Below are 15592 nucleotides of genomic sequence, written 5' to 3'. Positions count from 1 at the left end.
CTAACCCTTCCCTGAACAAGCATACATTCTTTGAATTACACTGCATCTAAACAGTGTTTTGGACATCCTTGCAGGTGTCCTTTTAAATGTTTGTTGAGTTTTGGAAGGGACAAGCTCAGTGCTGAATTGCAAATAGGATTAGATGTCCTAATAAAATTTGCATAGACTATTCCTTGCTACTATTGAAGAGTGATCAGATAAGGAGGTGGGTTACAGCTTAAATTCTGAACACTCGTTTTATGCAGGGCTCTGCTTTACATCAAGAGCCTGAAATCCATGTTAAGCCTCTACGTCAGTGGTTCTCAACCTTCCTCAGGCTGCGATCCTTTAATACAATTGCTCATGCTGTGGGGACCTCCCCCCCACCATAAAATTATTTCCATTGCTACTTCATAACTGTAATTTTGCTACCGTCATGAATCAGGCGGCCTCTGTGAAAGGGTTGTTCAACTTCCAGAGGGGTCGCCACCCACAGGTTGGGAATGTTGCTCTATGTGGATTCAGCCTCCACAGAGTCTTCCTGAACACTGACTAGCAATATCAAAAGCTTTGTTCCTGGAGTGAGTCTGCTCTATTCTAATCACTGGGTAGAGTGAGAGCTACCCAGGAGGTGCAAGCTTCCCCTCAGGTGCTTGCAGTAGTGCTTGTATTCCAATCAAGACCCCCTTTCTGCTCCCTACCCCACTGCAATTGTGATGAACTGTTCTGACATCAAACATGATTTTGTTCAATATCCTTTGTTTTCCATTTCTCATTTAAGTAACCCTGTGGCTGTGAGTCCTTCATATAACACCATGGCCTCTAGCTGATGGTTTCCCTTACCCGGATGATTCATTTTTGTCTAAGTCCTACATATGATCTAATAAAACCAAACACCAACTCACTGCCATCAAGTCAATGCTGACTCATAGCGACCAGCCTGTGGCTTTCCAAGAATATAACTGTTTGCAGAAGTAGAAAGCCCAGTCTTTCTCCTGAAGAGGTGCCTGTGATTTTGATGCAGCCCAAAGGGTAAATATTTAATAAAGGGCCACTATATATTTTTAAATAGTTAATGCTAGAATAATAGAGTGCTGCTTTTACTAACTTTTCACTAAGGAAAGAAATATTAATGTAAAATAATTATGTTTAAGTGCATAAATGAATGCAGAAGGAATAATGTAGGTGGAATAAACTTGTGAAGGCTCAGAAAATGTGCTCTGATCTAAAAATACAAATTAAGAGCTGGAGGAAGTGAAGAGACCGGGTGTAGAAGACACATCAGAAGTCTTGTCCTTGTAATTCATTGTCTAGACCAGTAACTGATACATTATGGTTGCTGTCAAGTACACTCTAATTCATGACAAATCCCTGTGTGTCAGATAAAACTGTGCCTTTGGGGTTTTCAAAGGCAAGGGTCTTTCAGAAGTCTGGCCTTTATTCCGAGGGGCTTTGGGGTTCCCTCAATATTCCAACCTTTGATGAAAATGCATTAACTAATTGCACCAATCAGGATCTCACACCTGATATTGATTAGGAGCATAGTGTATACATTTTGCCTAAGTAATTAACAAATAAATATAAATCTGATAAAATTAGAACTTGTCTAGTGGGTGGTCGTATATTGACAATGAATTTAGAATGTGCACTTTAGAGCATGTATTGTAGTTGGGTACTGTATTTGAGTGTTTACATAAGCTACAGTACAAGTCAGTTATTGTTTCACAGTCTGCAGCAGTATGAAGTAGAGGAGGATCTCTTTTATAACTTTCTGGATGCATTCCAAGAAAATGCTTAGAAAATGACTGCAGACAAATTAACAAGCTAATAATAAGAGGTAGTTCTGATTACCTCCATCACATTCCTCTTTTTCACCTACAACCCTGAGAACAGAAATCTTTGGGAGATCGCCATCCTGAATTAATTGGAAGAACCCACTTCTCCAACATGCCGCCTGGACAAGAAGGAGTTGGAGCTGGCTTTCCAACCCTAGCAAGAGTAAGCATTGTTGGGGCAGTGCTCTGGAGCACCCTTGTCAGCTACTTGGTCAAAAGAGCTTATGTCTGTATTCTATGGTTTCATAACTTTCAATCATTGGTGTAGCTCTCACCACAATCCCAAAGATAGGTATTCTTCCTCAACTTTTAAGATAAAGAAACAGAATCTCAGTGAGATGAAATCCTCTAAAACTATGTACAATATACTATGTACTTGTCTACAAGACCAATTGAACATTGAGAAAACCTACCAGCCCAGTCCAGATCTAATCCATATCTGATATTAGCCCATATGTCCAACACCAATATAAAAAGTCCTCTTCAGACTCACGAAACACATGCAATCATGCCGAATGTAGAAGATCACAGGCCAGTGGGTGGAAAGTCTTTGGAACTGTGGCATTGGAAACATGTAAGTGGTGGCAGGGGTCTCTGCATGGCTTCTCCAGCACCCAGGGCTGCATCGGGGGTGAGGTCCATGTGTCTTGTCTCCTGCTATGTCTCCCAGGGGGTGATCAGAGAGTCTCCCACCTCCAGTGAGGAAATACCGGAATTCCCAGAATCCTTAGGGGAAGGTTATGCCCACACAGAAGCCTCATTGGCTATGACCTCATTGACAGGCTAGACTCCACCCCTACACACTTAATCCTCAAAGTGAGGATTATATAACTCCTACAATTGGGTGAAGTAGTGGGACAACAAAAAAGCAAAAGGCCCTCAATAAAGTAGATTGACACTGTGGTTGCAGCAATGGACCCAAACAAAGAACGAACAATTGTGAAGATGGCACCGGACTGGCCGGGGTTGCGCTTTGTTGTACAAAGAGTCTCTGCTTAGGAAACAAACCAACCAACCAGCAATGGTGATGAGCCTGGAATTCAAAACCAGACCTGCTTATGGTAAAGTTCAAGCCCTTGGCTTCTATACTATTCAGTCTCTTACTTTAGAATTATCTAAAATAAAATTTTGGTTTCCTATTTCAGGATTGAGTTCTAATCCATTATATCCAAGTGTTTTTATGAGCATATGGCCATATCCGAAAACCCATTGTATTTCTCAAGGAATGATCATCTACTTAATGAGCCATTAGAAAATTCTGCACATAGTTGGCCAGCCGCTCTTTGAAGCCTCCCGCCTTCAGCATGCTTGCATTCCCTACTCATCTTTGTGGACTGGTTACTTAGGAACACTCAATCCCGAACAAAGCCAGGGCTGTCCAACTCTGCCAGTGTAGACAGGAACATGTTCCATTGATGAGGCATGCAGTAAATGTGAATTTTAGATTTATTCAAACTATGTCCCTTATTCAGCTTTATTATTAATACAATGGCATTACACTTCGATGTAGTGACTAGGAACACAGGCTCTGGATCGATACTGTCCAGGGATAAACTGGGCTCATAATTTCTGCATAGGAAAGTTATTTAAGCTCGCAGTGTCTCAGCTTCCTAACCTGAAAAATGAACACAGCGGTACCTAGAACAGAGTTACCAACTGGCCCTGGCAAAGAGTCACTAGGTACAATTCGCACCAGATGATGTGATTTACACCAGGGTTCTTCAGTTCCTCAAGTCCCGCGACTCATCCTTTTGGCCTTGACAACCTACAGCTCCAAACATTCTGGGAAGAGCCACATGCTTGTTTTTCAACTTTTTTTTATTAACCCCCATATTTCTCTTCCGTCCTTTTTTGGTTTTGTTGTTGTTCTTTAGAACATTTTAGTTTGAATTTTCAATTTCCTCCCCAACATTCTGCAATGTGTAGTTCCTATCTCTGATTATGTCTTCCAGTTCTCTCTAGAGTGCTCTGTTTTAAACCTGGCTGTTGAAAGACCTAATTCTTCTCCCCCAAAAAAGTTATATTTAATCTTACATTTGTACATTGATCCATTAATTCCCTTTGGAGCTCTAGAACAATTATCATGATGGTGTGTGAGGCACAAGGTCGAGGTATACAGCTAAGGCCCTCTGGGAGTCAGCAACTGTGAGGCAGGGCATTTGTTTGTTTGTTGTTGTTGTTTTGGTCTTTGCTATTAACCTCCCTTAGATAGTCCTTTCTTTGAATCCCCATAACACACTCACTTTGCCCATGAACTAGGCAATGTGGCTGCTCACAAGCACACTTAGAAACAGTTCCGGTCTCACAATTTCACCAGAGGTTCCAGCCTTATACATTATCTTTGTATGAGCAGTGAGTGCCTGACTTGTCTATAGCAAGCTAATGCTGGTTAAATATCACTCAAATATTGCAAATATCCAGAGCCCCATTCGGAATTTACAAAATCCACTCACTTTCTTTCCTGCCAACACAGAGAAGTGTTTATTCAACAATCCTTAGATTTCAGACATTTTTCTTGGAAGGAAAAATACAGAGATAAATAAGACACCTTTGCTGTGATCTGAAGAAAGAGATCAGTAAATAAATAGCTATAATAAATTCCAGTAAGATGGGCAGTAGAAAGTTGTACCAAAAAAACAGTAGGAACACAGAAGAGAAGGCATTTGGCTATTTTCGCCTACAGAGTAAGGGAAAACATGGGAATGAATGCTTTTGGCCAACCCTAGAAGACAGAGGAGTTGGCAGGTGACCAAGGACTAAAAGGACATTTCAGAACATGGAGAAAACAAGAACCCAGTCCTCCTTTCCCACATCTGTTCCTTCCATTCTTTTTTATTAAAACAATTTATTGGGGCTCATACAACTCTTATCACTGTCCATACATATACATACATAAATTGTATAAAGCACATCTGTACATTCTTTGCCCTAATCATTTTATTTTTTTCTCCTCTTTTCTTTTTTTACACTTTATTAGGGACTCATACAACTCTTATCCCAATCCATAATATACATACATCAATTGTATAAAGCACATCCATACATTCCCTGCCCCAATCATTCTCAAGGCATTTGCTCTCCACTTACCTTCCATTCTTCCCTCACTGGATTCTCCTTGCCTGGGCCCTTTTGCTCTGAGTTATCCATGATTCCATTTCTGTCATAAACTTTGGTCCCTATTTGAGCGAATTGAATTCTTGCCATCATTTAAAACCAAATTTCAGCACTAATAATAATGTCTTGTTTATTAAGGCATAAGGAATATGCCTTATTTCTATTGCCTCAATGTAACTAATCTTGGGGCCATGTGTCACCACGATTAATCATCAAGCGTCATGGGCTATTTCTGAAATGACTTCCTAAAATGGAAAAAAAATAGATAGGAATTTTAAATGAAATCCAAGCACAAAAAACCTAGAGGTGCATTAAATCAAATGTTTCAAATATCCCAAATGGACTGTTAGTTCTTTTCGATTGAAAACTTTTGTTTTTCCCTGTAGCGCTCAAAAGCATGTGTTTTACCGAAATGGAGTTGCTGCCTTTGAAGAGGCAAAGTTTCACTAACCATCAAAACCGAAATATTATCCTGGATTCCCTGTGTTTCAGGCTCTTATCTGTAGTAGTGTGCATGTTCTGGTCTAATCTGATTTATAATGTAGAATTGAGGTCATGATAGTGGGGGGAAGGAAGCACCAAAGAACTAGAGGAAAGTTGTGTGTTTCATTGGTGCTATTCTGCGCCCTCACTGGCTCATCTCTCCCCTGTGGCCCCTCTGTGAGGGGATGTCCAATTGTCTTCAGATGGGCTTTCTCCACTCCACCACCACCAACCCCCTTTCACATTGGTATGATTTTGTTCTGGGTCTTAGATGCCTGATACCTGATCCCATCGAAACCTCATGATCACACAGGTGTGCTTCTCCCCTGTGGACTTTATTGCTTCTCAGCTAGATGACTGCTTATCTTCAAGTCTTAAAGACCCCAGATGCTATATCTTTTGATAGCCAGACACCATCAGCTTTCTTCACCACATTCACTTATGCACTCATTTTGTCTTTAGCAATCCCCTCAGGGCCAGCAATGAGAACAGAGATACCAGGAGGATAAGGGGATGTAGGGGAGAAAGAGAGAATTGATCACAAGGATCAACCTATAACCTCCTTTCAGGGGGATAAACAACAGAAAGGTGGGTAGAAGGCCACAGAGGACAACATAAGATGTGAAAATAATCATCTATAACTTACCAAGGGTTCATGAGGGAGGGTGGACAGGGGAGGGAGGAAAATGAGGAGCTGATATCAAGGGCTTAAATAGAAAAAAAATGCTTTGAAAATGATGATGGCAGCATATGTACAACTGTGCTTGGCACAATAGATGAACATATGGGTTGTGATGAGATGTAAGAGCCCCCAATAAAAGTATTTAATAAAAAAAAACAGAAATGCTATTATTAATGAGTGTGGCACTCTATAATAAGCCCAGATTGTGAGTTCTGCAGTTTTTATTCAGCTAAAACAGGCTGATTTGCAAGCAATTTGTCTGCTATAAGTAATAAAATATACAATATAATTAGATTGAAACTTTAATTAATCTGTGGGTGACTTTATTTAGTAAATTATTTAAAGTTTAACATTTTTATTAGACTTCAGGACTTACCGGAAGCCCCAGTCTTACATGTATAATTTTAAAGGTGTCTTTTGTCTCATCGTAAAAATGTCTTACTAAATAAATTGAATGGTAATAATTTCAGTAATGTTTTATTAGTTTTTTTTATCATTTGGGGGGACCTCTTAAAGATATCATAACATTCCCTAGTTCAGTCAGTGAAGCAGTATTGTACTCTTGCTACCACAATCATTTTCAAAACATTCTCCTTCTTCCTGACCTCCCTGATATCTACTCCCCATCTTCCCCACTCCTTCAATTAACTCCTTCCTCTCCCCTCCCCCAAACCCTTATTACTGTGTGTATATATCCCCATATATATATATAAAGTTTACATATTTATATATCCATATTTTATACTATTATGTCCATTCACCTACAATTCTGTTATTTGTTCCCCTGTGGGGTTATAGAGTCATTATTGCAGTCAGCTCCCCCTCCCCCCTATCCCCTCTTCACATACCCTCAGAAAATCGTTGCTCCCATTGCTTTTTCTGTGGGGTTACCTCTGTTGGCTTTTATGCACTGAACAATCTGAATTTTAATATGATACTGAATATAAATTGTAAAGTATCCTATAGAAAAGCATATTTCTACATATTTTCTCATGATTTAGGATTTGATAGCCAAATGTGAGGGATTTACGGATTTTTAAAAATAAATCTAAATTTATAAATAACAAGTAAGTAGATTAGCTTACTTAGTTTTCTCTACATCTGTTCTCTTTACACAGAGACGAGGGTGCTTTGTTCCTCCTGGTTTCTATGGGAATCTGGCAGTGCTATCAATAGGTGTCTGTCAAAGATGGTTTAATTCACAGATGTGTATTGTTCTTATTGTTGCTGTGTACTGTGGAGTCTATTCTGATGTATAGTGAGCCCATGTGACATATTAATATTGACCCATAGTGTTTCCCAAGATGTAAGTTTTACAGAAGCAAACTGTCAGGTCTCTGTGCTAGTAAACAACCTGATGGGTTCAAATTGCCAAACGTTGGTAAGCAGCCAATCTCTTAACCGTTATGCCATCAGAACTCTAGATATTTCTTAAATGCAATGAATTATATAAAGTATATCAAGACCTCTACGCATATTCCACAGTCCTAACTTTTTCTCTTGATACTGCAGTAGGTGGATCTTTTGTAAATTAGACCAGAAAATAAATCATCTGAAAGTGATAAATATCTCAATGTAAAAGTCACTTTCAAAATAAACTACAGAATTACTTGCTGCCGTTGAGCCAATTCCAACTCGTCATGAGTTTATAGAGTGTAGAGTTTCACAGACTATATAAATCATTACAAAAAGAGATGGCCTCGTCTTTCTCCTGAGGAATGGTTGGTTGGTTTGAACTGCCTACCTTGTGGTACGTAAGCCCATCCCTTGCCCAACAGCCTCACCAGGGAACAAGATTCTGTGTTCTGAAATGTAGATTGGAATTGGAGGAGGTTGTTGGGAGGTGCCTTTGAGTCAGTTCAGACCCCAACATAGAGACCGTATGAATAGCCACACAAAACACAACATGGTTCTTCTCAGTCTCCCCAGTCGTTCTTATGTTTGAACCCATTTCTGCAATCAATCCAATCTCCTTTCACGGACAGGCTACCGTACCAAGCACATTGTCCTTTCCCAGGTCCCAGTCCCTCTTGATACCATATCCAATGTATGTGAGAAAGTCTCACTTTCTTTGCTTCCAAACAAATATGTTGGATCATCTGTCATTCCTTGGTGCTTTAACCTTTCTTTGGCCAGCACCGCATACAAATGAATCCATTCTCTGATCTTTATTCACAGCCAACTTTCATTTGCATATGAGATGTTTGTAAATATCCTGGCTTGAGTCAATTTTACCTTAGTCCTCAAAGTGACAATTTTGTTCTCCAACACCTTAAAGAGCTCTTTTGCAGTAGACTTGCCAAATGCCGCATTTCCTTTGATTTTGTGACTTCAGTTTTCAAGAGCATTGCTAGCATATCCAAGTAAAATGATATCTGGAAACTTCGATCTTTTTTCCACTTTTTGCGATATTGTCCACTGATTGAATTGTGAGCATTTTAGGGTTTTTTTCTTCACATTCAATTGTAATTTATAATGAAGGCTGCAATATTTTATCTTCATCAGCAAGTGCCTCCAGTCCTGCTCACTTTCAGCAAGCAAGGTGGTATCATCTGCATATTACATATGCATTATTACACATGCATATTACATGTTAATGATTCTTCCTCCAAACCTGATACGGTGCTCCTATTCATGTAGTCCACCTTCTCTGGTCACTTGCTCAGCATACAGATTAAGTAAATATGGTGAAAATATACAATCATGACACCTTCCTGATGTTAAGCCATGTAATATTTCCTTATTCTGTTTGAAAAGTTCCCCTTGTTTGATATACAGTTCCACACAATTACAATGAAGTGTTCTGAATTTCCCATTCTTCATATGTTATCCATGGTTTATTTTGGTCAGCACAGGCAAATGAATACTTTTGTATGGTCTATAAAACACAAGTTAAGTTCCTCTTTGGTATTCTCTGCTGCAGACAAGATTCATTTGACACTGACATTGATATTGCATGCTTCACATTTTTTTATTCCAGGTTGGATTTCTGGAAGTTCTCAGTTGATATAGTACTGCAACCATTTTTGAATTATCTTCAGCAAAAGTTCACTTGAATGTGAAATTAATTATATCGTTCAATAATTTTCACTTTCTGTTGGGTTACCCTTATTAAATCGGTATAAGTATAAACCTCTTTCAGTTAGTTGATCAAGTAGCTAACCTTAAATTTTCTTGGCATAGACTACTGAGTGCTTCCAGCATTGACTTAATTGTTGAATGTTCCAAATGATTAATTTTAATTTTGCTAATTCTTTTATTTTTGTTAATGCCTTCAGTGTGACTTATACTATTCCCTAAATACCATTGATTCTTGATCATACGCTACTTCTTTCAATGTTTGAATGCCAATTAATTCTTTTTGGTATGACAATTTTGGATATCCCTAACATTTTTATTTGCTTTTTACCTAACTCATGATTTAAAAGAGCCAATATCATTCCATTTCCAATCATGAACACCTAGACTTGACATGGATTGATATTAGCCATTTTGAATCAGGGGGTCATATGGTTTCCTGTTTCAGGAATGTCAGATTCAAGAGGAATGGCATTGAATTCATCCTCTAAAAGGCCATTTAAAGATCTGTCTTAAAGTCTAATGTTCTTTGTGGTATAACATCTATAGCATACAAAAAATGCAATCAATACACACAGCATTCAAATTTATGAACCAACACCAAAAGCTAATAAAGGTGAAAATGAAGAATTCTACCAAAGTCTTCAATCTGAAACTGATCAAACATGTAATCAAAATGTGAGGAGAGTTGGCAATTGGGATGCAAAAGTTGGGAACAAAGAGCACAACAGTTGTTAAATGGGTTCTTAGTAACAGAAAGAATTTAGAGATTGCATGATAGAAGTTTTCAAAGACAGATGACTTTCTCATAGCAAATATCTTTCTCTTTTTTCACCATTTTATTGGGGGCTCTTACCACCCTTGCTACAAACCAAACATCAATTGTATCCGACATATTTGTAACATATATTCCATCATATTTTTCTAGATATTTACTTTCCATTGAGCCCTTGAAATCAACCCCTCCTTTTTTCCCCTACCTCATCCCCCACCCCCCAACTCTCGTGGCCCCCTGATAGATTGTAGATTGTTAATTATTTTCAAATCTCACTCCTACCGCCTTCCTTCCCCTCTGGTTTCTGTTGTTCTTCCCCCTGACTGGGGGGTGTGATTATGATCTATTCATTGCCATCGGTGCCTCCTCCCTCCTCACTTCTCCCCTCCTTCTCTCTACCCTTCTGTTATCTCTATTCCCATTCCTGTTCCTGGGTTCCATGTGTTGTGTTTTATCTCTTACCTATACCTATGTGCATACTCCCGTCTAGTCTAGATTGGGAGGCGGCATTGAGGTCATGATAGCGAGGGTGAGGAGGCCTCCAGGGAACAGAGGTAAATTAGTGCTCTACTGCACCCTGATTGACTCACCCACTCCCTGCGACCCATCTGTGGGGGGATGCTCCATTGTCCATGGATGGGCTTTGGGTCTCCACTCCCACCCTCCTCCATTCTCACCAATGAATTTTTGTTTGTTTGTTTACTGTTTGTTGTGACTCTTCTGATGCCAGTTGCCCAGTCCCGACACCTCAGGATTGTAGTGGTGGTATGCTTCTTCCATGGGGGCTTATTGCTTCACTGTTGGATGGCCGCCTATGTAACTTCAAGCCTTTAAAACACCAGGCACATACCATCCTCTGTCCACTACATCTGCTTATACACCCACTTTGTCTTCAGCGATCGTGTGAGGGGTGGGGCGGGGGGAGCGGGGCAGGGGAGTGAGCATCACAGAATGCCAGCTTTTTAGAACAATGTGTTCTTGAATTGAGGGGAGGTATATCTTTCTTTAACTATACAGAAGATTATACACATGGAGTACAAAGAAATCAAAATGACTACATCTGTGGGAAGAGAATGAGAAGTTGAATAAGCAAAAGCTATAATCAGGCCAAGAGCAACTGGGCACCAAACCATTAATTGTTCACATGCAAGTTCAAGCTGAAGCTGAAAAAAATTAATTCTTTGAGAGCCAGAATGTGATCTAGAATATATCCCACCTGAATTAAGAGAACATCTCAAAACCAGATATGATGCATTGAGCACTAATGATCGAAGACCTGATGAACATAGGACTGACATGAAAAACATCATATGTGAAGAAAGCAAATGGTCATTAAAAAGACAAGAAGGAAAAGATAATAGTAAATTTCAAAAGAGACTCTGAAATTTGCACTTAATGCAGAAGCTTGTAGTCACATGGAAGAAGTGATGAGATTGAAGAGCTGAACAGAAAATTTTAAAAGATAGCTTGAGAAATCCAAGTAAAATATTACAATAAGTGCAAACACCCGAATTTAGAAAACAAGAAAGAAAAATATATTTAGCTTACCTTAAATTGAAATAACCTGTGACACCACACACACACACACACACACATACACACACACACACACACAATGTTGATATTTTAATAAACTCTGAGCAAGAACTCCCAGGATCAAGGATACGGGGCGACACATGTTGCGATTGAAATTGGCTTCCAGCCACATCTTGTCTAGTTCTCTTTGACTTCGGTTTTCAATCAAGTGTGCCAATTCTATGTCTGCAATCGTGTGACAATCCTGTCAGGGGGAGAAAAGTCCTGTCTGTCCCCCACCCTCCTCCCACCATCAAATTGAAAAATTTATGTCTGAAACATGGTGTGAATAAATGTTATATCAAATTTCCAAAAAAAAATGAGAAGAAAAATGCAAGTTTCAAGTTGAAGTAACTGAAAGATCCTATAGGCAAAATATTGAATGATGCAAATTTGTATTTCATTGACTCTGCAAAGGCGTTTGACTGTGTGGATCATAAATAACTGTGAATGCTCTTGAGAAGAATGGGAATTTCAAAACACTTCATTGTGCTTATGTGGAACCTGCACCTGGATTAAGAGGCAGTTCTGTGAAAAGAACAAGAGGGTAGTGCATGGTTTAATATCTAGAAAGGTGTGCTACAATGTTGTATCCTCTCATCATACTTATTCAGTCTGTATGCTGAGGAATAATAAGCTGTATTATATAAAGAAAGATGAGCATCACAATTACTAACAACCTGCAATAATCAAATGACACAACCTTGATTGCTGAAAGTGTAGAAGTCGTGAATCATTTGCTGGTAAAGATCAGTAATTGCAGTCTTCAGTATAGATAGCATCTCAAAATAAAGAAGACCAAAAACCTCATAACTGGACCAACAGGTAGCATCATGATAAACAGAGAAAAGATTGAAGTTGTCAAAAATTTCACTTTGCTTGACCCCATAATCAATGCTCTTAAAGTAGCAGTCAAGAAATGAAAAAAGCACATTGCATTCGGTAAATCTGCTGCATAAGCTGTTTAAAGTGTGGAAAATCAAGGATGTTACTTTTAGGACTCAGGTGCACTTGACCGAAGCCATGGTATTTCCATTTGCCCCACACACATGGGAAACCTTGGTATTGAATAACGAAGAGAAAAGAAATTTAAAACACTTAATCTATGGTGTTGGTGAAGAATATGTGAACTGACAGAAGAACAATCAGATCTAGCTTAGAAAAAGTATAGCCAGAATGCATCTAGGGGAAAGGATGGTGAGACTTCTCACACACTTTGGAATTGTCAGGAGAATATAAGTCTTGGTAAAGTGGAGTGGCAATCAAAGAGATGAAGGTCCTTGACACAGTGAGTGGACGCAGGGGCTGCAACAGTAGACTCAAACACAAGCACAATTGTGAGGATGATGCAGGACTGGGAAGGCAGGAGTGTTCAATACAGCAAAATATTTCTTGTGACGATTTGTAAATTCAAGTTGGATATAGCATCTGGGGTCTTAAAGGCTTGAAGGTAAACAAGCATCCATCTAGCACAGAAGCAACAAAGCCCACATGGAAGAAGCACACCAGCCTGTGCGATCATGAAGTGTCAAAGGGATCAGGTATCAGGCAGCATCAGAAAAAAAATCATATCATTGTGAATAGGGGTTTGTGTGGAGTGGAGACCCAAAGCCCATTTGTAGGCCACTGGACATCCCCTTATAGAAAGGCCTCCGAGAGGAGACGAGACAATTAGGGTGCGATGTAGCAACAATGAAACAAATAACTTTCCTCTAATTCCTAAATGCTTTCTCGCCCACTCCCTCACCCCCCCACTATCATGATCCCAATTCTACCTTACAAATCTGGCTAGACCAGAGGATGTACACTTGGTACAGATAGGAACTGGAAACATAGGGAATCCAGGGCAGATGATCCCTTCAGATCAGTGATGAGAGTGGCAGTACTGGGAGGGTGGAGGGAGGGTGGGTTGGAAAGGGGGAACCAATTACAAGGATCTACATATAACCTCCTCCCTGGGGGTGGGTGGACAACAAAAAAAGTTGGTGAAGGGTGACGTCAGACAATGCAAGATATGACAAAATGATTACAAAAATTATCAAGGGTTCATGAGGGGGCGGGGGGAGAGTGGGGGAATGAGGAGCTGATACTAGGGGCTTAAGTGGAGAGCAAATATTTTGGGAATTATGAGGGCAATGAATGTACAAATGTGCTTTACACATTGATGTATGTGTGGATTGTGATGAGTTGTATGAGCCCCTAATGAAATGATTTTTAAAGATATTGGCAATGAAATGGTTTTTGCAAAATTCTATTATGCAGTTTCCAACTTTGCGTCTTTTGCCATCTATTCATCATTACTCTCTTTCCAATGTTCAGATCATCAGTAATTATCCAAGCATCTGTGTGCAGGTTTGACCAATTTCAGACCACATAAGTTGACAGATTTCATCAATATTTTTGTCATTGGTATGTAAGTTTGAATAAAAGTTGTGGTAAGTGATCTCTTTGGTAGACATATAGATATTATCCTATCACACATAGCATTGTATTTCAAGATAGATCTTGGATTCTTTTTCTTTTAAACCATTTTAAGATCTAATCAAGACATAAAAACATTTAATAGTTCACCCATATCAAGCAATGTTGTACAATCACTACCACAATGGGTTTCAATGCATTTTCTTCCATCTTACACTCCTTGATATCAGCTCCCAGTTAACCCCCACCACCAACATCTTCCCTGCCATCCCGCCAGGAATTCTTATTCTATTTATTGTCTCTATAGATTCATCCATCCCAGGTTTTATGTACAGAAAAACATAGAAAAGTACATAACAGAGCATCAAGAAATTAGCAACAATGATAAAATACAACAGATTAATTCCAATATGAAAAAATCAAATATAAAAAACCTGATCAAACGTAAAGTATATCAAAAGAAATCAGATGACAAAGTCTTAACGACTCAAGTCAGATTTACCAGTTTAATCAATTATAGTCAACTCTTCAATATTCTTTGATCATCAGTATATTCCCAACCTCAGTTATGGTTAGAACTCCTTATGCTCCAAGGAGATGATTGATAAGATTTTCTACCATAAAATAACAAATATGTCTCTAAGGTGAACCATAAGCATGTGGAAAATACAATTCAAGAATTGATTTTGGGACTCACACAAATCCTAGCTCCTATCTAAGAACAATTAGTTCTTGCTACATGCCCCTGCTGTATACCTACCTTCATGAAAGAATCACATGGAAGATGTCATTGCTAAAGCAAAGTGTGGAATAAATTAGATGATGCCCGACTATCACAAAGAATAGCATCGGGAGCCTTACAGATCTATTTTCAGACAAGCAGCCATTTGAGTGAGATGTCAACTAAGCCCACCTGGGAGAAGCACACCAACCTCCATGATCCATGGATTGTAAATTATATAATCCAAATCTAACGGAGGGATGAGTATCAGAATTTAAATTGTTTCTGGTGAATAGAAGGCTATGCTGGTGGAAGCCCAAAATACATCTGCAGGATGTACACCGGAAATACGCCTCTGGTGATTGCCTTCAAACTGGGATTCCCTCAAACTGGGATTGAGGGATGGAAACACTCGTTTAGACAATGACTGCAATGCCTTTTCTCTTGGATTTTCATTCCCAGCATGGTGAAGACATTGTGTTTTGTAGAATTCAGTGAAAATTAGGAAGATATTCAATGAGATTAAGTGACTGCGTCAATGAGCTTAACCCTAACAATCATGAAGACCAGGCAGTGTTGTTTTCAATTGTGCATACTGCCATTTTGAGTTGAAATAAACAGAAAGACACTTAACAATAACAACGAAGTAAGAAGAAGTGATACAGAGGGAAAATGAAAGAAATAACTTCATGTAAAACACTTCATATATTCACTATATCCATTAATTTTCATTTATTCGTGGTTATTTATTGAAGAAGTATATATATATAATGCATCCCAACAAGTTCTCATATTATCTTTTTGTAGTGATAGAGGATGCATGACACAAGAGAGTTTAATAAAGTTACGGTATATGACAATATTAAAATTTGAATCCAGGTTTTTCTATTCTAAAACCTATGCTTTGCTTTGCTTTCTTTTTTTTTTTT

Source organism: Tenrec ecaudatus, chromosome 13 (genome assembly GCF_050624435.1).
Source record: "Tenrec ecaudatus isolate mTenEca1 chromosome 13, mTenEca1.hap1, whole genome shotgun sequence".
Lineage (NCBI taxonomy): Eukaryota > Metazoa > Chordata > Mammalia > Afrosoricida > Tenrecidae > Tenrec > Tenrec ecaudatus.
The sequence above is the reverse complement of the archived record's forward strand: the minus strand, read 5'-3'. Positions refer to the sequence as shown.